At 38.5% G+C, this 25657-nt stretch overlaps 1 long non-coding RNA gene across 1 annotated transcript; it reads left to right on the top strand.

Moving 5' to 3' along the window:
• LOC146324359 (uncharacterized) lies at nucleotides 1–25093 on the top strand. Its single transcript, XR_014771193.1, has 3 exons — nucleotides 1–96; nucleotides 15564–15791; nucleotides 24573–25093. It is a non-coding gene; the product is annotated as an uncharacterized LOC146324359 (long non-coding RNA).
• The last annotated feature ends 564 nt before the right edge of the window (nucleotides 25094–25657 follow it).

Below are 25657 nucleotides of genomic sequence, written 5' to 3'. Positions count from 1 at the left end.
CAGATGATCTGTGCTGCAGACTGTCGTCACTAACATGGAATCGAGTCTCTCTCCAGAATCTTTCGGGCCTCTTGACTCTTTCAGCAGCTGTCACAGGTAGGAGATTTTTAATACAATGAAACACACGGTTATGAGACATTTCTGAAAATAATTAATATTCTTGTGGTTGGCATTATTTTCATACCCTTACGTCCATTCTGTGTATAGTCGATCCTTATTTCTTGATTCAGGTTTAATATATACATACGTCTATTAAAAAACACTGTTTAAAGTTTATGGTTTCATCACCCTTTCATTTGGGACAGTACATTGAAATATAATGCCTCCATTACTTGTCACAACTTTTAACCACTTTTGAGGGATTACCTCAAAAGTGTGTGTGTACCTACATACACACACACACACACACACACACACACACACACACACACACACACACACACACACAGTACTGTGCAAAAGTTTTAGGCAGATGCGAAGAAATGCTGTAAAGTAAGAATGCTTTCAAAAATGTTTTTTAAAATCAATTTACAAAATGCAAAGTGAGCCAACAGAAGAAAAATCTAAACCAAATCAATATTTGATGTGATTACCCTTTTCCTTCAAAATGACATCAGTTCTTCTAGGTACACGGTTCTTCCAAACATCTTGGAGAACCAACCACAGATCTTCTTCTGCCTCAGATCCTTCTGTATCTTCATGATCCCAGACAGACTCCATGATGATGAGATCAGGGCTCTGTGGGGGTCAAACCATCACTTCCAGGACTCCTTGTTCTTCTTTACGCTGAAGATAGTTCCTAATGACACTGGCCGTACGTTGGGGGTCATTGTTCTGCTGCAGAATAAATTTGGGGCCAATCAGATGCCTCACTGATGGACCAGCATCTGCCTGTATTTCTCAGCACTGAGGACACATTAATCCTGACCAAATCCCCAACTCCATTTATAGAAATGCAGCCCCAGACTTGCAAGGAACCTCCACCATGCTTCACTGTTGCCTGCAGACACTCTATTGTCTGCCTTCTGCTACAATCAAATTTCAAACTTTGACTTATCAGTCCAGAGCACCTGCTGTCATTTTTCTGCACCTCAATTCCTCTGTTTTCATGCATAGTTGAGTCACTTGGCCTTGTTTCCACGTCAGCGGTATGGCTTTTTGGCCACAATTCTTCCATGAAGACCACTTCTAGCCAGGCTTCTCTGGAGAGTAGATGGGTGCACCTGTGTCCCACTGGTTTCTGCTGGTTCTGAGCTGGACATCTTCTGGTTTTGAAGGGAAGTAAGCATAATGTGTCTTTCAACTGCTGCACTAAGTTTCCGTGGCCTCAATGCTGCCTGTTTCTTTGTGCTTCTTCAAAAGAGCTTGAACAGCACATCTTGAAACCCCAGTCTGCTTTGAAATCTTTGCCTGGGAGAGACCTTGCTGGTGCAGTAGAACCACCTGTGACATCGAACTGTCTTCCTCACCACCTCCTACACAGCTGTTCTGTTTCAGTTAATGACTGTTTCAGCCTACATATGAAACTGATGATCATTAGCAGCTGTGTGGTATAATTGGTTAATCAAACACCTGACTGTGAACCTACAAAATCCCTGACTTTGTGCAAATGTACCTAGAAGAATTGATGCTGTTTTGAAGGAAAAGGGAGGTCACACCAAATATTGGTTTGATTTAGATTTTTCTTCTGTTCGCTCAATTTGTAAATCGATTAAAAATAAACAATTACATTTTATAGTTTTTAAAGCATTCATACTTTATAGCATTTCTTCACACCTGCCTAAAACCTTTGCACAATACTGTAAACATATTTGCTGTGACTTTACTCACTATCATTTAACTTTTAGACTGTACTGCACTATCGGCTTGAATTTATGTATGTTGCTTGACTTTTGAATTTTACTATTATATACATTTTAGCTTCCCTTATATAATTATATTTTCTATTCTTAACCACCATTGATTTCATGTTGGTTCTAACTCTGTGCTGTTTGTCTTAATGTTGTTGAACATTTGTCCTTGGGGCAATGAGGGTCAATTAAAAGTTTCTCTTAATATTCACAAACTTAGTTTGTGAACACCGTCAGGCAACCGGCCAGCCAGCGCCTGACAGGCGACCGGTGCTGCTGCCATGACGGTTGCAGCACAAAAAAACACACTACAATACAGTTGAGTAAATGTATTTAAAGTTCAGCAGTCTCCACCACTCCTAAACAGACACAAACAGGTCGGTCTCAAACTGTGAATGATGGGTGAAGTGTTGTAGTGGGGATGGGTGTGTCCTGCCCTGATGCTAAAATCTCTCTGGTTCAAAGCCAGAGGGGCGACTTCCTGCGACCAGACCGTGTAACTGAGGATGACCACTCCCGCTCTCGGATGACAGTCGAGCCCCAAGGGCGCTCTCTGCTAAAGGAGCTCCGTTAAGCCTCTTGAGTTCAGGGTGTAATGGGCTGTAATGGGCTTTAAAAGTAAAGGAGAAGCTGAAGAAGAGAATGAGTGCGCATTTGGCTTTATGAGAGAGTGGAGGATGAATAAAGGGTGGAAGATGATGGATACAGGTAGAGTGCAGCGAATGGCCGAGAGGGATTATGGGTGTCTTAAAAGTACAGCATGAAGCAGAGGGGTCCGATCAGGGGTGAGATGTATCGGCTTTACCGTGAGGTCTGTGTGGACACAACATGTAAACAGTGAGTCAGGGCGGAGTGGTGCGATCTGCAGGATTCACAACCTGATTGTTTCCAGTTGTGGGTTTTGGCTTCATCTGGGTTTACTGGGAGGAGCAGGAGGAGGCTTGAAGTTGGATGTTTTTTTTGTTGATGATACAGCTGACTGTTGAAAACTACTTCTTCATGGGTGTTTTTACTGTTTAGTATTAGAAAACTCATATTGGTTTCAGGTTTTATAACCCCGAATTTCATTAGGCTACAGTATTTGAGGCAAGACTCCATGCTGGAAAACTATTCTCAATGAATTGAGTCATTCAACAGTTTTGAAAATTAATTATCAAGGAAAAATTAGTGAATGTTTTATTTTTCCTTGTGACATTTTCTGGAAACTTCCTGGTACTAACCACAGAAAACATTTATTATTGAAAACTTTCTATTCTGCATACGTTGAATTATATTAATTGAATTATAAACAAATTTCAAATTTTTGCACGTTGCTGTGCTCTGATTTAAAGATACTGATTCTGTTCATGGAGGATACTGGATGATAGCACTTCTGCATGTTACAACTGAAGGCTCGCTTTCTGACGATATGATGACAGAGAGGAAGGGGATACAGATATATGTTGAGGGACGAGGAGGCAGAGAGACGGATACAGTTTCACCCTCCTCTCGCTCCGTCATGGCGGCGCTGGAAACCTCCAACAAGCCTGTGATTGTTGGAGAACATGAGCTGTTTTTGTTGAGGGGCTGACAGGCGCTTGACCTCTGCTGTCCGTGCGGCGACACGCTGACCTTGGAGAGAGGAAGTGAAGTGAAGCCTTTGAACGCTGTCAAGTGAACTATCACCGCCTTGTTTAATTTGCCTGCGGGGGCCTTGACACAGCTGGGACAGGTCATGTGGACTAAAGTCATCTGCCTGGTTCATGCAAATTGTTTTCTCCAGCAAAGTATATTTAAATTTTTGTTTTCCTTTTGACCATAAATTGTTGGCTCGTTTAAACTTAATTGGAAAAAATAGCTGACATGAAGTAGTTTATTTAAAGCAACATGTAAAAATGAAACTGAAAAATATGGAAGTATGGTAATAGGGCCAGGCATAAAAGAAAAAAGTTTTTTTTTTTTTTATTTAGTGTGAATTTCGGGAATAAATTCAAACTATTGAGAATAAAGTAAAAATTCTATATTAATGCCTGGCATGATAAAAAAAAAACATCAAAGATTTAGAAGTAAAATGTCAAGAATGAAGTTGAAAAATAGCAGGTGCTATTTTGACTTCTCAGCTTTTCTCTCAAAAATCTTCATCTATTATTTAATGCCTGGCTCTAATGTTGAAAGTTTGACTTTAATCTTGACGTTTAGAGGTTAGTCTTTATTTTTTTCTCCCTTATTCCCATCCCTAATACTCTTCCAAAGAAAAACTATAAACTTTTTACATATGAAACTTTTAAAATCTCATTTTAACACTCATCTTTATACTCAGATACTAATTATTACCAAATCTTTTACAAGTTAGCATGTCTAAATTTTGCTAATTAGAACTAAACAGAAAGTACAGCTGATGATGAAAACTCCTTCATTAGTCCTTAATTTTGCTGGTATTAAGCCAAAGTATTGGAGGAATAAGACCACAGATGTCTCTTTATGATTTCAAAGCAGTCCAGGAGTAAAGTGGAGGACTGTAGGCTGACACCAATAAAACCGTGCTGCTGGCGTGTCTAAAAACCAATCACACGAGGCTGCGTACATATTATTTAATCCCCGACTTCCTGTGAGTAACACTATCTGCTGAGGTGCTGAAGCACGGCCTTGTACGAGCTGTGTCTCTGACAGTTGAAACTCATTGTTCGGGTCGAAAGCTTTCAGCTGTTTTCAACATTAACAGTCCTCTTCATTGTCGGACAGATACTCGTGTGGCCGCACGGTCGGAAAAGACGGGAGGAGAACAATAGAGTGAAAGATGGATCCACATTCCTTCTCTCTATTCATGCCTCACAGGTCTGAGATCACATGATCCCTTCCAAAAACTCAGCATAGAGGTTCCTTTAGACCTTTTTCCAACTTTTGATGGAGCCAAACTAGCTGTTCTGCCAAGCTAAGCTAACTGCCTGCTGGCTCTGTAGTTACATAAGCATACAGAAATGAGAAGTCGAGGAAAGTAATTGAGTAGATTTACTCAAGTTCTGTAGTAAAGTACATTTTGTACTTGATACTTGATTATGTCCATTTCATGTTACTTTATTTTTGGCTACATTTTAAATAGAAATAAAATATTTTTACTCCAATACATTTACGTGACATCTATAATTACTAAATCTAGCTTATAATCACTAGTTTCCTGCTTGAATTTTGTTATACTTTTTGATTATTGGCTATGTTAAACCAGTTTTTTCCAATATTTTTTTTCCTGTGTCTCATTGAAAAAATCTTTCCCCCTCTTAACTTCTCACATGATTTCATTGATATAAGTGTTTGAGACCTAAGAAGGTAAAATTATCCAATATTTTACAGAATATTACAGCTGTCAAATGCTTTTTGTACATTAATGCATCAGTATTATGCTGTACCATATCATAATGTATCAGACACAAGGGCCATTTTTATACATCAACAACCTAATAATATACTAAATAATAATAATTGACATTTTAAACCTGCGATAACTGATTTATTTCTTTAATACTGTCTCGTGAACTTTTCAGACATGAACTGTTCAGCTGTTCAAACATGAACAGCTTTTAAGGATTTTCTGTTTGTTGAAGCACTGAAACACTTTGGCTTCAATCAAGACTTACTAAAAAGTTCCACTTTAGAATTACAGTCATTAAAATCATCATTACAATCAAGCAGAATGTTTAGCATTAGCACTGAGGGTATTTACTCATTCATTCGTTCAAGTTACATCATAATAAGCCCACTTAGCCTGTAATGGCACCGACTCGTCATTAATGTCTTGAGTTTGTACGATTATAGTCAAGCGCTCTAAATAAAGATCTGGTTCCACTCCTAACAGAACTTAATGAGATTTAAATGACCTGAGAGACCGCATAGATTGTTAAATTGGGTGGGTTTTAAATGCAGCCCTCCAGTTTCAGTGAACCAACTTCTGTTAGGGGTTAAGAGATAGATATCTTGAGACATGGGGCATTAGGAAGTAAAGTGTGTGTATTTATGTGCACAGAGCTCATGTATAAATAGCCTAGTTGTGGGATTACGGACATAAATAGCCTACAGCACGCACCGTACCTATTAATGGTGCATGTGCACAAAGAAGGATGTGTATGTATAGATCTCTGCAAGGTTTTAAAAAACATACATCACTGTATGTCCTCAACAATGTGCATATACTAGACATGCAGTTAAGAGGAACTAAATCCTCTCCAGAAAACCACATGAGCAAATGTATCCAAGAATTTTTGGTCTCTTAGAATTGCAATAGGCTAACAGATTTAAATTCATGTTGCAAACCTGTTGGCAAACACTTGCTCATTTAAACATTCATAAGTTATGAAGTAGGGCTCAGCAACATATCAATAATACACAGATATTACATTGATATCATGATATGAGACTCAATACCGTCTTAGATTTTGGATATTGTTATATTGTGATATGAGGCTGCATTACAGTAAAGACATGAAATTTTCTGAACCTCCCAGACTGTTATAGCTGTTCTGCTATCACCTTTCCCAACTTAGTTATAGCGACATGATTATTAAAGGGATAGTTCACACAATATTTTGGGCTATTTTTTTTGTTGACAGTGTCCAAAGCTTGATTTTTTTACAGTATACTATGCATGCTGCACACAGGTTGCAAAGATAGTAGCAGCAAAAGTAGAACAACAACAACTTAAAGAAGATGGATGTATAGCATTGAGTAAATACAGTTATATTTTAATTAAAAGACACAGTTTATCATCATTACCTATAAACACTGACCCCTTTCAAAATAATGGTTTGATAATGCTTTAATGGTAAGCAAAATTCTATTGACTGTTTTTGTTAGATTTTTATTAAATGCATTCTCTCGAATCATTCGTCTCCTCTCCTCTTAATCTCCAACCCCACACTCCTTCCCCTTTCTTTTCTTCTTCCCTCTCTTCCCTCTTCACACAGACTCTATCTAATAATCCATCCATCTTTGTGCTGGAATGGAGGTCTAATTCTTTCCATCTGTGTGCGTTAGTGGTGGGGTTCCAAGGGCAAGGCCTGCCACTCTTTATTCACTCCCCCTCTCCACTTCAACTCCTTTCCAACAAAACCCAGAGTCTGGTTCCACTCAGCCTTAAAGTCTAAGATCTCTCTCCGCGCCGGGGCCCCTCCTGGCCTGAGGCAACAGGGGGAAGTCGGCCAGGACCCTGGATCTGGGGACCCGGTGATACTAGATGACCCTGAAATGAGGGAACAAATCAATTAATTGCATACATACAAGTTTCCAAGCCAACATCACATGCAAAAACACAGCATATTCTGCATAGAAGCAAAAAAAAAAAAAGTAAGATTTTTTTAATTATGTGCAGATCAGGAGCTAGATATTTAAGACCTAACATGGGTGATGAAGTTTCACATTTTTACAGTATGTGAACAGTTCTCAGGTTTTTGCAGAAAGTACGAGGCTTGAACTGTGTGAAAATTACTGTGGAGGATTTGCAAGAGAGCTGTTTGCTGTTGCTAGAGAACAATAGGCCCATATGAACAGCATAAAAAGCAGTTTAAGCTAGTGTACTTGACTTTCGTATCAAATGTCGAAATTAAACAGACCTTATTTAATTGTCAAACTACCCAATTGTTCAAGACTTCTGCAGTGATGTAAAAACGTCGACAAAAAAAAGAATGGAATATTAATAATATTTTGCATGATTCAAAAGCAGCACAGGACAGAGGCACTATCAATCACAGGCCTCAACAGTAAGCCTTGCACACTTACTGGCAAGTAAAATGCTAAAACTGTTTTGATAATCGATTAATCGTTAACGTAATTTTCATGTAGAATGCCAGAAAATGCTGTTTTCAGCCTCTTCTATATGTAGATTTTCTGATTTTTCTGATTAGTAATCATATTAAATGGAATATCTGGGTTTTAGACTAAATAAATGAGACATTTAAAGACATCACCCTGTGCTTTGCAAAACTTGGATGGACATTTTCACTATTTTCTGACATTTTGTAGACATTGCAGCCCTAGATTAAGCATGACAATTAACTGAAATCTTTGTTGCTATTTGGTAACTACTAACAGATAAACCGATTTGTATAAGACAAGTAAAAATTGAACCTGGACAAGTAGAACCCTGTTTATTTCTAAATTATTTGTATTGCCAGACTTAATGTCGATGATCTGCATTAACATTCGGGCACGTGACGGCATATCTCTCTGATTTGTCAGCGAATTTATCCTCTGTATGAAATGTGTCATGTAAGTAAAACTGCATTGCCATGCAACATTTAACTGAAGGCTTTTCTCAGTGAAAAGATCTTGCTATTTCTAGAACAATAAAAAATAGATAGAAAGACAAAAAATGGCTGCCTCCATGTAAGACTCAGATCTCAGGCCTTAGAAAAGATTTGGATTATTTGTGAACATAACATCACTAATTTTGCATCAGTATTTTTGGGTTTTTAGTCTCTTGATCAGACAAAATAAGCATTTTGAAGATGTCAGTGTGTAAACTGCAGCAGGCATTTTTCAGCCATTAAATAGAATAAACAATCAAGTGTCTAATAAAGATAAGAACAATAAAACATATAGACACTTTATAGGCATCAAGCATTTTACACTAAATACTTATCATGCAGTGTAAATGTGTCAAAAAACAAATTCCTTTTCATTTTCGTCTCATTAATCTGCTCGTACTGTACAATAAACGATACCAGTATGATAGAGTGACCACCCAGTGAGACGACATGTGGACTATGACAGTGATGTCAATGTTTAAAGAAAGACTAATTGTATGGTGGGCAGGCCAAACTCTGCAGGAGATTTAACAGTATAATACTTCTTGTCATGGCGAAGGAATGCACTAGTGCCATCAAAGAGAAAGTCCACCCTAAAATTGAATGCAGCCTCGTGTCGTTCCTCTGATCTTTGGACACTTAAATCAGAGTTTTTGAACATGAAGTAAACTAACCTAAGAGTTAGAGACAAGAGAAACAAGACTTGAGTCAGTGATGATGTTGAAACTGTAGCTGGACTCCAACATCAGCCTGTCCTTTAATTTTTAAAGAAAGATATCCTAATGGGAATTCTTGTTTGGGGTGGAACTCTGCTGTAATTCTGTGGCAACAAAAGTCATCCATTTTAGTAAATTAATGGAAGAAATGGTTTGAGGGAGACTGTAGGCAGCGAGACATACAGTGCTGTGCTCTGAGAAATGCTCCTTCTTTTATCTTCCCTCTTACACTGTGACCGACGCAGTACTGCAGCCTCAACAAAACTGCCTTTGTGGAAAAGTCCTGATTTGGATTAAAGGCGGTGAGTGTGTTGTGCACATTAGGCTCAAGGTCTCTTTCAACTCCACTGTGCAGAATCACCGTTGAGATCAGATGTGTGATTATGATCGTTCTCCCATTTCCTGGTGATAAAGGTGTGAATGGACGTCTTTGCAGCATTCAAAGGGACTGCAGCAGCACTGTCCTGTGTATTTCTAAAAGGAGCAGTCCGACATCTTGGGAAACAGGCTTTTTCGCTTTCTTGCTGAGCGTCAGATGAGAAGATAAATAACTGTCATGTCTGTACAGTAAATAGGAGAAGCTACAGCCAGCTGATAGTAAGCGTAGCTTTGCACAAAGGCTGGAAATGAGCATGTTTCTGCCTATCAATACCTTTAAATCTAATTAAGACATTATTAAAGCCTGACCCATACTGCGTTTTTGGGGCCAATGCAGATATTAGGGAGTAAAAAATTCAATATATCAATATGTCAGCTGATATTCAATGATATAATATGTAAAGGACAATGTACAGAGAGCAGGTTGTTATTCTGAAATAAATCCCGACAGGATGATGCAGGATGCCAGTGCAAAGTATTTAAGTCTGTACATTGACAGAATAGATATAAAGTACTATGATGGAAAAAAGACAAAAACACATGCTGTTGAAAATAAAAAAATATAAACGTAAATGTAAAACTAACATTATCCGGGAGGATACTGTGAACAGCACTCACGTTTCTGTGCCTCATCAATCTGTGGAGGTGAATTCTTATGTGATATGTGTTTTTCAGGCATGTTACAGAGATTTTTCCTGAAACGGTGCCAAAGTACCCGTCCTGACAGAGATCATTTTGGTTTTAAAACACTGTTTGTAAAAAATATCTGTGTATGTGTGGACTGGTTACATTGCGAGGCAGCTGGATTCGCGAGATCACGTGAGAATCCATCTTGCCAGGCTTTGAGTTAGTCGTTTTGTGCAACCTAGGAGGGACTACTGGCAGCTATGACCATGGTTTTTAGGTGTGATGACATTGAGAAACATCCACGGAAGCGACTCGTCTAAAACAAACAATGGCAGCTCCTGAAGAGGTTAGCATATATTCTGCAGTTACTTCAGAACTGGAGAGTATTTCTTCATTGAAAGAAGAATGGAAAAAAAACAGCACTGAAGGCTTTTAACAATGGAAAAATTGTAGAGATGGAAAAAATACAAGTGGTTAGTCCAGTCACCTGCCAAGTCTTTTTTTTTTTTTTTTGAAAGTGCCTGCCCTTTTCCAAACAGTTTCTTTGGATGATTTCCCACATGGTTCAGTGTAGCAAACCATCTGGCATGTCAGGTTAGTAGACAAGGCCTCAGTATGATAAATGCAGGTTTTTACAATGATACTAATTAAGGTCCTGTTTTATTTAGTGTAGCAGAGCCTTTTTAGTGAACATGCACAATAACAGCACCAGTGGAATGAAACCTTAATGACTATCATTACCTGCATTTACCCTACTATTTCTTGCCAATATGGCTGCTGTGAAAAAGGTCTATGAGTGAGCTTTACAGGTGCATTTAGGCGGATTTATCTTTGGACATTGCCAGGCTTACTGTTTAAGTTAAGCTAACCAATCACTGGCTGGCTCATATTTAGTGTGAGTAAATGAGTAAACATGGAATCAGTGGGCCACAACCACTACAAACAGATTTGTTCTTTAACTGAAAGCTTTTTGCATTTACCAGTGTTTCTTAGATACAAACACAATTTAGGAGTGGTCCAAACCTCCACACCAAAGTTTTTCACAAATGACTGTGTATTTCATTAGTTTGAAGATGTTTTGAGTTTGAAAAATAAATTACACTTCAAAATTATGTTGACGTGATCTGTTTGTTTTGCATTTTAAATTATAATATAATTCTAAGTTTAGATATAAACCCTATCATCATGAATTAATGATGTATTATTACCTACTACTGACTGGTGTTTTGGATGTGTATCTTCACGTGCACCTTTATGAAGTCACTGTCTTGGCAAACATCCTCCATTATTATCATTATTATCCCACTTCACCTTCTGTCGCAGTCATATAGCCTTGCTGTGGTGGGACTTTTTTTTTTAAGGTTATTTTCATATCAAACTATTTCTTCTTTATTTCAGTGACAGTCCGACCTGCAGGTAACTCAGCATTAACAGGACTGGTTTTTCCCCATTGCTCTGCTTCAGCAGGTCTCTTAATTCCACTACTGATGCTGTTAAAATGATGGATTTTCCATTATTGATCTCTGAAAGCAGAACTTAAATTTCCAAACTCATAAAGTATTTCTTTTGACTCTTTGATGCTGTTTTCTCGAGTGAACGCGTCCTGATATATGCCATATTGGGGTGTTAATTATGCTAATTCACAAGTCTCATGTACGTGCACTTGAATGCACACAGGCAGATCATTCATAAAGGTATCTGAGGTTAGGAGCTTTTGCTGAATCTGACACGGCATGTTTGTAAGAGCCTTTTGTACAAGAAATTTAAGATAAGAATATGAAAATGTTTTTGCATGATGCCCAATCTTCTCATCTAACTCTTAGCAAGAAAGCAATTAATTTTATCAGCTCTATGCTTCATATATATATTAGTGTTGTTTACTGTGCACACCAAACTGTTTTCAGAATAAAACTGAGCCCCATTTAAGCATCTAGGATTGACACCAAGCTTTGAAAATCACAGATCTGTGGGTGTGGAGTTCGGCGTGAGCTGTGTGTGGATGTTTGGATTAATATTTTATCTTTATCTGTATGACACACAGAATTGGAGACATGATGACACAACATGGCAAGTTTCAGTGCTTCACCTCCTCCCGTCTTCCTCTTCCTGTCTCTCTCCTCTTCCTCTCCTCCCCCACTCTGCTCCTTTCATCTCCTTTCCTCCCGCCGTCCCTCTCCTTTCGTCCCCTCCTCTCTCCCCTCCTTCTCTTTTGATATCTCCTTTTTTTTTACGGTCTGTGTCTGTACTTGCATGAAACACACACTCGCACACACATACTCAAACATATGAAACAACATATCTCATTATCGGCCTCGACCAGCAGCGGGCGGCTTTGTAATCAGACTGTTTGCTTATGTTTGTTGTGCTGCAAACACTCACACGTATACCTATCGCTCCTGGTTTTCCACACACTGAGTCATTTTTTTTTTTCTGTCTCACACACACTCACACAGATGTCAAACACAGCACTGCACAAAGCCACAGCCCCAGTGTTGAATAGAGCCAGAAATAGCATTGGGTTTGACTTGGAATCGGCTTAAGTCTTCAAAGAGAAAATTCTGATGTTGCAAAGGGAGTGAAAGAGTGAGAGGGAGAGAGGGTGAGACAGGGAGAGGGTGGGAGGAAAACCGAGGGGGGAGAACGGAGCAGATCTGGTTGTTATATCCAGCTGTAAAAAGGGGGCAAAAAAACTTCAAAGACTCACGTTGCCATGGTAACTGTATGGTGCCTGCTTTAAAGCCCCACCCCAACCCCCCGCCTCCCTGCTCAGACACACATAGACATACATGAAGCAAATGTATTCATAAAAATTGATGGTAGCAGAGGAGTAGAGCGTGCTCCCTAATACTTTATTTTTCCATCTCTATCCCTTTCTTCTTCTTTATTGGATGCTGTTGCTCACCATCTCCAGCGGAGATCATATTGATGTGTGTAGTGATGGGCACTGCTGCAGCTAATTAAAACCCAATAGGGTTAGCAGCACAGTTCTCCTGTGTGAAATTATCGGTTTGGTCTTATCTGGCAGTGAAGGAGTTGCGTCTTCATGTTTTTTTCTTTTTATTGATGTTTGGGGCTTGTTCCCTGTAATTATGACATAGTATCTCTTCATAGCCAGTGGATCTAAATTCCAGTTGTAATCAGATCCATCTCCCGCTCTGTTTTTTTTTGTTTTTTTTTCTGTTTTTTCATGTTTGTGCAGACTACATTTTGCCCGTGCCACTGCTCTTTTATTGACTATTACATGGATTGTTAGGCACTAGTTAAAACTTCATCCTTTCTGAGATAAAGTACCAAGAGAGAGATGTTTCTGTATGAATGGCTCAAATCTGATTTTAGTTTACTTCAGCTGCTTTGATATGATCTTTCCCACAGCTTTAGCAGCATGGCTTTATGGCAGCGTCGGTTTGTCAGTCTGTGAGTCGGTAAATCCACCACTTCAGACCACACTGAAATAATTTAACAGCTGCTGGATTAGCTGCCATGAAATTTGGTATATGCCTACACCTGTTATCAATCGATCGATCTTTAATGATGTTATCAAACACAGGTGAGACAGTGTGGGAGAAATATTAAAAGTAGCCTATAGGGCCTGAATATGTGAACCTGTGAGGGGCCTGGAGTTCGAAGATTATTTTTATTTAAATGTACATTATTAGCGTCATGAGTGTTTTTTAAGATTTGAGACAGTTGGCTTCATGCCACTCATAGAAACTTATTTGTGGTTTGTATGACTGATTTAGGAGAGCTTATCACATTCACCAGTTTTCTGACATTTTAAATTTTCTTTCAGTTACAAATGATTTGCCAAAAAAATCTGACATTTCATAGAACTGGTTACATGTTGAAAATACAGGCATCGTATGTCAGTGGGATGTAAAGTAGAAGCCATAAGTTTCTTTTCTTTTCTTTTTTTAAGATTATTTTTTTGGTCTTTGGGAATGACATGCAGCAAATGGGCCACAGGTGGGAATCGAACCAGGAACTGCTGCAGAAGACAGTACATTGGGGAAATGCTCTACCAAATTGAGCGATGGGAGCACGCCTAGAAGCCATAAGTTTCTGCTCCATGGATAAAATTTACTTGCATAAATCTCTATTAGATCCACATGTTTTGATCATGTTCTGCAAAGGATTAACCGGGAACTACAAAAGAGCGAGTGACCAGTCCACAGATGGTGAGCCGCCACCATCTTGCTAGCCTACTATAAATTTTCCTGGCTGAGATTTCAGTTTTAAATTTGTCATGTGTTTCCGATCTCTATGCATTTCTTCTGATTAGGATGCAATTAGCTAGTAGATTTAAACAGTTCTTTCCCATCCAGACTGTGGAAGCTGGCAGAGGCAGTACTTAAATCTTATTTTTTCGCCCACAGAATGTGTAGTAACCAATTATCAGACTGGTGTGTTTAGACTGAATGACTTCCACATTCACACAGACTACTGCATGTTCATCTGTTGTAAGAGTGACTGCCAGCCACGAATAACCCAAACAATTCTACTGCTTTCAGTGTGTTCAGATTTCAGCCAGCAGATTTGTCGATTGTGTATTTTTCTTTTAGATTTGTGTCATGCCCAAAGCATAATACTGAATTAAACAAGCATGGAGTAAATAATCTTGCAATAATCGTGTAATTTTTTTTCTCTAAGCAAACCTCAAAGTAAAAGCACTGCATGAATGGTTATTGTATTTTATTTTGAGAAACAAGGGCAAAAATGTGCTGAGAGTTCAGAGTCAGAAGTTGGTTTATTGCCACATATGTTCACATACAAGGAATTTGCTTTGAATTTTTGGTGCACGACAGTCACAATTAACATGGTAAGAGAAGAAATAAAACAAGTACCGGAAAAGTCAAGAATCATACATATAAGATTTTATATATATGTATGTAGATTGTGTATATACACACATATATATATATATATATATATATATATATATATATATATATATATATATATATATATATATATATATATATATGTATATATATATATATGTATATAAGAATTTACAGTGAAATATATGTCAGATGTAGGTGTTTAAAATGAAGATGATGGCTGTGCAAAATATAACCTAGACCAAAAAATGTGCAAGGATACAAAGGTGTTATTGTCACATGTAGAAATAAAGTTATGTAATGAAATTCTTAGTCCACTGGTGCCACCAACTATTCTCTTTAAAAAATATACTGGAAACTCAAGGAATCAAAAAATAAGGGAGAAAAAATAAAAATGGCCGAGGTAGACAAGGTTGTCCTAAAAACAGTACAAAGGTCTGTGCAGAATTCTAAATGTCATTGAGCATATTGTTCAGTGTTTTTGCAAAAATTGCATTAATTTATGACACTTAGCTAGATTTTTGCTGCCTTCTTGGCCGGATCACCACTGAAAACTTATTTGAAGGTTAAATTAAGATTTTGCACTTATTATTTCTTATACTTCTGATAATAATCACTACAGATGCATGAATGAAGATAAAAGTATTAAGCAGAGAAAATGGCCCAGTGAGAGCTTTGAGCTTTGTTCAAAGACGATATAAAGCAAATAATATTTTTATGAAAGGTCATAATGCAGTAAAGGTTTTAAGGTCACATAGGTCAACATGATGAACAGCTGTGTCTGTGTCTGTCCTGAACAATGTGAGCCTTTCTGCCTTTTTGATCCATTTCTTTCTGAGTTTTTTTTTTTTTTCTCCGTCCTCCTTTCATGGCCGTGTGAAGCACAGGGGTCTGTCATGCATTAAGAAGAAGTGGGTCTTGCTCGTTTGTCCCCGGAGCGTTTCCTGTCTGCAGATGGACGGATGCCCAGAGACTCTGAAACCGAAGCTCTGATGCTGCCAGCTAGTTCAAGTCAGCTGGGAACTGAGAGGTTGTTTACGTCTAAAATGATTTCTGTTTTCACCATGGGATGATCACCAAGGCGCCATGGTCACCAAGAAAGAAAATCAGGTTAGTCAGTCAGAATCTCTCCTCTGTACTTTTATAACAGATGCACTGAAGAGGGTCATTTTCAATGGTTCTATTGTTCTGATTATTGACTGTTGATAGTTATAAACTGCAGACTTGTGGATGATTCAGAGTTCATCAGTATGTCACAGATAAGTCATAGTAGTCCATAAATGAGCTTTCTAACTGACTTGTTTGTTATGCTCTCTGTGGAGACGATGAGAGAGGATGGATGTTGATTTTCCTTAACATTATGATGTTTTTGTCGAAACCAAAGCGCAGTATTGGGAGCAGCTGTGCCCAAAACACTTCCTCTGAGTGGTTTGAGGCTGATCCAGAACCCGCTGGGCAGAAAGAGATGGCAAAGAGCTGCGGTGAGGACGCTCTTACATGTATCATAACCAATGTCATGCAACGTTATACCTCCAGTCAGTCAACTTAACAAGAATGAAATGAAAGCAGGTTGATTTCCATGTAAACGAATGCAGTGTATGCTGCGAACAGACGGAGCTTTGTGTTATTTTTACTGTCAGGAAGTGTGAGGGTCAAAGAGGGATTTGTTACAAGTTCGAAGTTGTGGTTTTATGTGGAGCTACTTGCTTGACTTGTCAGGCAACAATCGGGTGCCATATCCACTGCACGGCTCGGCTCAACTCAGCTCGACTTACCACCTAACCATTCTTTTTTTGGTTTTCCATTGGCTGTGGATAGTACCTGGTCCTTTTTTTGATATCACCTCAGTCGAGGTTCCAGGCGAGCTGAGCCAATAGTAAACGGCGTAAAGAAAAGACTGCAGACCACCGATTGGTCAGAGAGAATTTTGTATATTCACTTGATCCAGAGTTAAAAAAATATCAGCCCACGATGTTACTCTGCCTGGTGTTAGATTAAATATCTCAAAAGGAAAGGATATCCCCCCTTGTCTCTGTGTGTTTGTGTCACGTTCAGGGTTTACACTGGACTCTTTTAAATTCAGTCAATGTGCAGCAAACTTACAATAATAAATAGAAAATAATTACAAGTAATCTGATTAGATCATTTCTAAATATGTTGTTTTGTTTTCAGATAGTTTATATTGCAGATCTGGCATATTTACCACTGGACATTTTGGCCTAAAATATTTTTATCTGATGGACAACTACACATGATAGCTTGCCACTAAGGTAAACTGTGGTCAAGTTTAAGAAGATGCCACAGCAGTTTCACCTGGTCAGCTAAGGATCGTGCCCACACTAAGGGTGGTACCAGCTGCAGTGGAAAACGAAATCAAGGCAAGTACCTGGAACCAAAAGTGTGACTAAGAGTTAAGTCGAGTCGAGCCATAGTATGCAGTGGAAACAAGGCCACTGACTGCAGGAAATCACTGGCTGGTCTAGGAAAAAGTCCAGCATGTAACTGCTAAGAACTTGTTGTTTTCCACATTTTTGTATGGATTAAACAAGTGAGAAATAAAGCTTTAATTAGTCAGCTTTAAAGGTGCTGGTAGACATTTTTTTTTTATTTTAAAGAAAACTTGCTGCTGGTTTCAGCTTCATATTTGATGGACAGAAATGAGAGTGGTAACAGCTTTTAATTAGCATATTTCCCAAAATGTCTAAAGATTCTTGGAGTCAAGTTTGATCCAGCCACACATTAAAAAGTAATAAAAAATAAAAATTATGTGTTCGTCCACATAAATGTGGATGCCTGCTGTGCCTCTCAACCCTGTTTTTTTTTTTTTTTTTGTCATGGACTGCCCGTGCCAAAAGATATGATTAAACAAGACATTTTGATTCGCTGGCCTGTCCTATACTGAAAGTAGGGACTGATTTAAATTATACTGCTTTCCATTTGAGCGTCTTCTTCCCACTACAGCAATAGGTGAGTTTATACACAACATAACTGACAATAAAATGCGCTTTGGAGCATCATGTCACAGAGCACATAAGTAAACCATGTACAGAGAATAGATTTTATGTTCGTCCTCTCTCTGTGCATCTATTCTTTTTTTTTTTTTTTAGAGTGACTTCTCGAGTAGATATTCTTGTGTATCATTTCTACTTGTCATATATTATTTTTGTACTATACCTCCTAATGTTATGTAAGGGCCGCGTTGTGCCAGGAAGCGTGTCGCTGTAAGTCTAACGAGCTTCTGTGTGTCACTATCAGCCCCTGTGTTTACTGATTATTGCAGTGTGGAATTGCCATCCTCAGTCAGGTGCATTTGGTTTTTGCTTTATTTACACAGCATGAAAAAATCCAGTGGCAGCATTGTTTACTACGCACACACACACGCACACACACACACACACACACACACACACACACACACACACACACACACACACACACACACACACACACACAGACAGACACCTTTCCTAACATGACAGTATTCTTAAATTAGAAGCTGTGTCACCTCACTGGCTTCAAATCAAGTCTGGACTTCCACAGGTATCAGGTAATATAAGATCCTGAGCCAAAACTTTTCTGTTCCCATGTAATAATAAAAAAAGTCTCTCAGTCATGACTGCCTTTGTAGCCAGATGTGAGACCCCAGAGTCTTCCTGTCTTGCTTTGAACACGACCTCCCTGCATCTCGCCCCAAATCTCATTTAATATATTCACAAATCCTGAATCCTGGCCTAATCAGCCTCACTTTCTCTGCTTTTCCCCCTTTATCTTCCCAAACCAGGTGGCTTTGTGGGTCTGTGCTGTAATTAAAATAATGCAAATGAGGTAATCCTGTAAAACAAATCCTTCTGTCTCTGTTAATGAAGACCCCTACCCGCTTTCTTGTGTAATGAAACATTTTGCTCTGAATAAACCGGCAGCACTCTCTCCTCTGAGATATGCCGGTCAGACAGCCAGTCAGGATTAGTAATTTTACAGACAGACGCGTTGTATTCAATGAGCTGCGCTCTGAAAATGATCCAAGAGATAAAGAGAAAAAACAATGAGAGCGAGTCAAACTGGTGTTGCGGTTGCTTTTTATGGTATGAACCCAAAGCAGTGTTCGCTCATAAATAGCACCATATTTTTTTTCGCCTTACAAGCCAACGATCTCTGTCATGCAGGATTGATTTAGAGGTGCTGTATTCGTCATACCTGTTGTTGCGTTTCAGTGTTGGCTTTCATGAAAAATCCAGGTTGAAATACCATCACAGATTTTCCCCTCTCAGTCTTCTCCTTTCTACACTGGGTTGTCATTTTATAATGTGCCTGTAGCAGCACGAACTGCCTTCATGAAGCTTATTGTATTCAGGTTTTGTTGTGGCTCTGCCTGAGAGTGTTTCAACATTACTGTACTGTTGAAGGCTGCAGATTGTGATGCTGCTGATAGTTGTGTGACAGCAACTTGGTCAGTATGCTTCAGACTATGGCACTTTAGGTATCCCTGTAGCATCATTTCTGGATGCACGCCTCTATTGTTATGTTTAAAGGGCCCTCAAAGTCAGGTGACGTACCATAAAGAGCGAGAAACTCCATGTGTGGAGGAGGTGGGATATTACATATGTTACATATAATTATGTTGCTTAATTTAACCCAAACCGTGTTATTTTCCTAAACTTACCCAAGATGTTTTTGTTTCCCAGACCTAACAGAGTGGTTGGTGTGCAATTATTTTGAAAGTCTATGTGGATGATACATATTTATTATTGCTAACATAATTGGGGCTGCAACAATTGATTAATTAATTGATTGATTGATTAAATTAGTCACCAACTATTTTGATAGTTGATTAATTGGTTTGGGTTTCTAAGAAAAAAAGTTAAAAAAAATTCTGATTTCAGCCACTTAAATGTGAACTTTTTTTTTCTTTGACTCGTGCATAAATCATTTGAGGATGTCAGCTTGGGCTTTAGGAAACAATGATCAACATTTTCACCAACATAATTAACATATTAATGGACTATGAAAATAATGTAGCAGGGGCAACTTACAGCATCTTAGCTTGAACTGACCACTGACCAAGCTGCTGTATTGGATGAGTTGGGAGTTAAACATATTGGTGGTGCAGAGACAAACCAGTAGTCTGTGATTTCTGGCAGTGGTACTTGTGGCTTGGTTGTGCTTTTCAAGGACCACAGGATGCTTGCTGGTGGGAGGCCGGTGAGGGATCATGCACCTGTCGCTGTACTACAAAATCTTACTGGTTGCTCTGCGTATAAAGAGAAGCTGACAGAGGGACAGAGTGTGAATGATTTTGCACCATAGATACATTCTTATGGTCATGTTTATGTTACATTTCCTGTTTGGCTGTGATCTACACTATGGTCCGACATATCAAAGGTCAGAATTTACCTTTGTTCAGCTTTGAATGAGCACACTGTGCTGTAGTATTTATATATTACCTGTATCAGAAACATGACATCACATCCTTTTTCCAGGAGGAGTGTGAGCAAATTTCTTGAACACAAACATAATGCGACCGCTCCTTTAGAAATCTTTGTTGTTGAGTAGAAAATGTAAGATTTGCATTTTAATCACGTCACTGATCGAGTCGTGGAACAAACGGTCCCTCGTCTTAATGGAAATGTGGGATGCAAAGGGGCCAAATGTCGAGTCATTCTTCTGCCCCTGACCCCTTTCTCTGAACATCTGTGCATCAGTGCTTTGACCTGAATGCACCTGTGGTAGCGCTACACGTGCACACACACAAGCATCAACACATGCACACACACACACACACACACACACACAAATAACAGGTGTGGAGCAGAGAGAGTTGAGTAGATTTTTAAAATCCTCCAAACTCTACAAACACTTCTCTCACTGACTCGAGAGCTTTGATGAGGTCAGCTGTGCCTCTGTGGCTGAGAGGAGAGGAAAGAAGAAATTGACCATATAATTTTTGAGTTATTTTAGTCTGCTTCAAATTATGTAAATTTATACATTCTTTCTACTGTTTGCACAAGAATCTTTATATATTTTCTCCTGTGCAAACATTGCAACCAATACCGGAAATGAATTCCTATCACAAACAGTCACTATTCGTGCCTTTAAAAATAAACGCAGTTTATAAATGAACTACACTTTTGCCTGTTGAGCTTTAAGTTGAAGGTGAAACAATAAAAGAAAACAAAAGCCCAAGAAAACAGGAATTTTCTGATAATGTATGCGATGCACACACTACATCTAACCACTCAACAAACATCCTTGTGTTTGTAAGTGTCTAAAAGAATCTGACGGCCATGCAAACATCTGATGGCGTCTGCAGCCAAAGACACAGACAGACGAGCCATTCAGGAGCGTAGCAGAGTCTGGAGTCGGGAGCTCTTTTCCTGCTGCTGATCCTCCGGTTTGTGAAGTGTTGGCCCACAGCATCAATCACACTTGTACTTCACAAGCAGAGCCATCCATGTGAATTAAATCTTGAGAGGACAATCAGAAACAAGGGAAAAGTTTGGTAAAAGAAAAAACAGTACCATATTATGAGAAGAACACCATAAAACATTGCACTGCAACACTGAATTTCAATGCAATCAGTATAACAACTCTTTCATTTGACAGACGTTACTCCAGTTAAAAGGCATTGAGGTTATTTTGGCTCCAGTGTGAAACGATGATGGTGGGCAGGCTGCTCCGTACTCACTGTGATCAACACCATAACTAAACATGGTTGACTGACTGACTAAAACATGGAAATTATATATTTATATACAGTGTGTTGACTCTCCAGCAAGTGATGCATCATAAAGGAATGAAAATTAAAAATAATCGTCACAGAGTTGATGTTAAAATGATTTACAGCTTTCTGCCGTTCCAGCTACTCGTCAGAGAATAAAACCAAACTTAGCAGGCAGGAGACGGACTTCACGGACGAATAAAAACATTTACTCTGCCAACCTTTGTGTAATAGAGTTGCGGTTGGTTACTCTAGGACAATCTATTTTACGACATCAATGGAAAACATTTGAAAAGTTTCTTCAGTAGCCTCCTATTAGAGCTGCATGATATGGCAATAAAATCATATTGCAGTTATTTTTGACAGATATTTTGAATGCTGTACGATACGCAGTTTGTGGCAATGACCATTTTTTTTCATTGCAATGTTAATTTAAACATAAAATCATGACAGTGTGTCATTTGTTGGGGTCTGTACCAAGCAAACTTTTTTTCTTACAGCTGGAGAACAAGATTTGTAGACCAGGGCATCTGTGCAGGACTGTAGTACCTCACTGTAATGCTGTTTTGTCACATCTTTTCTTTAATGACCAAATATCACAAACAACTTCTCAGATGTAAAGCCATCTTCTGTACAAACCATCCGTTTCAAAAACAGTAAATGTCTGCAGACCTTTTCAGACATATGTTAATCTCTTCATCCAAAGATTTGTTTTTATGCTAATAATAATGAAATAGTCCCCTTCACCTCAGTGCATTTTGTGCATAAATTTGAGATATTTCTATTTTATTTTTTAATTTATTTTATTGTATTTTATTCCTATTATGTTGGCTTAATTTAACCAAGTGATGTATGTAGAGTTGGGCAATATGGCAATCTTGATATTTTTGGGCACTGTCACAATATATATCTCAATACGTATGTTTTCTCTAAAATAATAAAATAAATTTTCAAATAGTGATGATCTTATAGAATATGATGCATTGCTGTAGTTTAAACTACCCCATAGTATATAAAGTAGGGATAAAGTAGGGATGTGGACAAACTCAAATACATGCCAACAGTTTGGTAAGTTCAGAAAATGAAATCATATCGATTCTTATAACTTGATACGATCTAATATCTTTACACTGCCCAGCCCTACATGCACGTTCTCATTTGTCCTCTCCACTTTACCCTATCTTTGCTGAAGCCTACAGTTTTTAGCTTCATTTAATCTGTCAGTCACACAGCAGCAGAGGGGGCAAAAGTATACACAGAAATATAGATACATGTGTAAATAAAGACCGGTAAATTTAGAAGTACTGATTCAACTTCTTTACTCAAGTGAAAAAGTCCAGGATCTGAAATGTAGTTCACCATGTTGCACTGCCATGTTTCTAGTTTCTAGGAGCCCACAACACACAGACAAACAAAACACTGGCTCTGGTGTTTTGTATGAGTTTTGTTCTCTTCTGAGTGTGGAAGGAGACGGTGTGACAAGGTGTTTGCGATGTGCAAGCTCGCCGCTAAAGGCCATGAGAGTGTATGTTTGTGTGAGGCATGTTCAGTGAGAAGTTCTAATACAGAAAGTTTGCAGGTCTTCTTCTGATGTCAAATTTAAAAACAGACCTTTGAAATAAAACCACTAAGTGAATGTGGGTGTTTCACTCCTTGACAACTTGTAATACGATATTTGTTTTGTAAAATAGGAAAAACCCTGATCAAACAGCCATGAAACAGATATTTTATGCCCAAATGCAACGCTGGTGAACCAGAAAATCTAGGAAAAGTTGCAAGACTGCTGGGAAGAAGCCAGTTGTGCAGCTGCAAATCAGATTCACTCTGCAATTCAATGAAATACAGAGAGAGAGAGACAGAAGGAGAGCCATGATTAGAGGTCAGCTGTTGGATGGGTTGGAGAGCTGTTATACTTCAAAGCCTCACATCATCGGCTTTGACGACAAGATTCTTTAACAAATGAGCTTTCTGTCAGAGTTTTTTATGTTGCAGTCAGCAATCAAAATGTGAATTGCTGAAATACTCAAGCCTCTGATCTTTGTCAAAGCAGCCAAAGTGAAATTGAGGCTGCAGCAAAAACAAGAACTGGATTCTTACAGGAGTGGAGTCTCTGAGTACTGTTGCCAGTCAAGTTCATCCAAATACTTTAGTAGTTGTAATAGTAGTTTAGTAGTTTTTATTTTCCCACAACAGTACCTGAAAAAGAATGAATGATTGTCACAGAGACATGATATGAAAATCTCACATATGAAACACCCTAGAAAACCCACTTCTAGATAAAAAAGGAAAAAAAAAGACAACATATAGGTCACTGGAATTAAAAGAACACTTTGAAGGCAGTTTGGTTGCTAAGTTTGGCTGTAAACGGCGTCACTATGTGTATTCAAGACACCTTTTGTTCAATATTGGACAACTTTCAGTATCAGTTGCTAACATGACCAAAATGGTACACAGAGGTCCTCTGTAGGTATTTGTGGATATTAAGGACATATCTGTCTGTGCTGGAAGATGAATCCCTCTTCTCTTGAAGTTTCACTGTTGATTAATCTGTCAGTTATTTTATCGATTAATCAATTAGTTGTTAGGTCTCTTAAATGTCAGTGTTTCCCAAAGCCCTAGATGACACCCTCAAATATCTTGTTTCATCCACAACCCCAAAGATATTCAGTTTACTGTCACAGAGGACTTAAGAAACCAGAAAATATCCGCATTTAAGAAGCTGGAATCAAGAGTATTTAGACTTTTTCTTCAAACTAATTGATCAATTCTCAAATGGTTGGCAATTCATTTAATAGCTGACAGCTAATCGATTAACTGATTAATTGTGTGCCAGCTCTAGTTGAGATTTGTATATTTTTTCCTGAGTTAAAGGCTTTTTTTGAGGTTTGCTTTATTGGAGTCGAGGGTCTAATGATAGAGTGTGTTGTATGCTGTTTGTGATGTTTGGATATAAAAATAAAACTGATTTGACCTGAGTTCTAAGCCTGCAATTAAAAAGTTAATAAATAATTCAGAATCTCCACACTATTCCGGGCATTATGAATGCTTTGAAGCTGCATTTAGATCAGTGATACTCAACTTGTGGCCTGATGCCCAAATCTGGACTCCAGCAGGGCCCTCCGACCATTTTCTAATTCAGAATGACAATAAATTGATTCACACTGTTTTTTTCACAGATATGCCAGTTTTGTATGATGGGATAAATGAGGCTGTTAGGAACTGAGAAGACTGATGTTTGTGTGACGGCCTTCAGGCTGTGCAAAGAGCATCAGACTGCGAGTTCTGCAGGGGAAGACGGCATCAGTTGAAGAGGAGCAAAGTTACGTCCCTGGTGGGAGCAGTTTAAACGTTTAGAGTTTATGCTTATGAGTCATCCTGACATTACAGTGATTGCATGATAGAAGAGTTTCCAGCTTTGTTTAGTGTTGTATAAATCTTTCAAAAGTTACCATGGCACTAAAATAAACAGTAAACTAAAATACAGTTGCAGTTATGAAATGCAGCAAAGTGTCTGATTTATCTGCCACACCAAATTAATTTAGTTAAGCTACGAGTCAGTTAATTTGAAAATAAATTATTTCAAAGAAAGATGAGTTATGGGCCTTTAAAAATGTATTCATTTTATCTGATAAATAAACCTCCCAAACAAAGTAAGTTGAGTATCTCTTATTTAGACCTTCATAGGTGGGGAAAAAAACCAAAACAACTTACAATAAAATGATCAGTGTGCAGGATTTTTATGCATCTAGTGGTGAACTTGCATATTGCAAACACCTCCTCTCACTCTTCCCTTTCAAGCATGTAGCAATCTACAGTGGTTGCAAAACAAAAGGCTGTATCTCAACCAGATTTCGGTTTGTCCGTTCTGGGCTACTGTAGAAACATACTGTAGGACCATAGACGTATAATATGAACTATTCAAGGCATTGGTGTGCAGCCTTGCTGCCAATTTTCCCCAGTGGCCACTGGTGGTATTGCAGCGAAAAATTCCCCACCAGCCCAAAAATCATTTTCTCCGATTTTTCTTGTTGACAGGACACTTTGAACTGCAGTCAAGGTCAGTTATGACTCTGTCTGTTATTAATTTTTAATTCTTTATATTTGTAAGACTACTAGAGCTGCAAAAAAGCGATTTTAAAAATCTGTAAAGTCTATGGGTCAAGCAGGAAAACTTTTTTTGGCTTATGCACCAGGTGAGCAACTCCCATTGGACTGAATAGGTGCCATCTACATCTATGAAGAGGACCCGCTCCCTTTGCAG

The sequence above is a fragment of the Lutjanus erythropterus genome, chromosome 7 (genome assembly GCF_056507025.1).
Source record: "Lutjanus erythropterus isolate fLutEry1 chromosome 7, fLutEry1.hap2, whole genome shotgun sequence".
Lineage (NCBI taxonomy): Eukaryota > Metazoa > Chordata > Actinopteri > Lutjaniformes > Lutjanidae > Lutjanus > Lutjanus erythropterus.
Note: the sequence above shows the minus strand (reverse complement) of the source record. Positions and strands in the feature narration are given on the sequence as shown.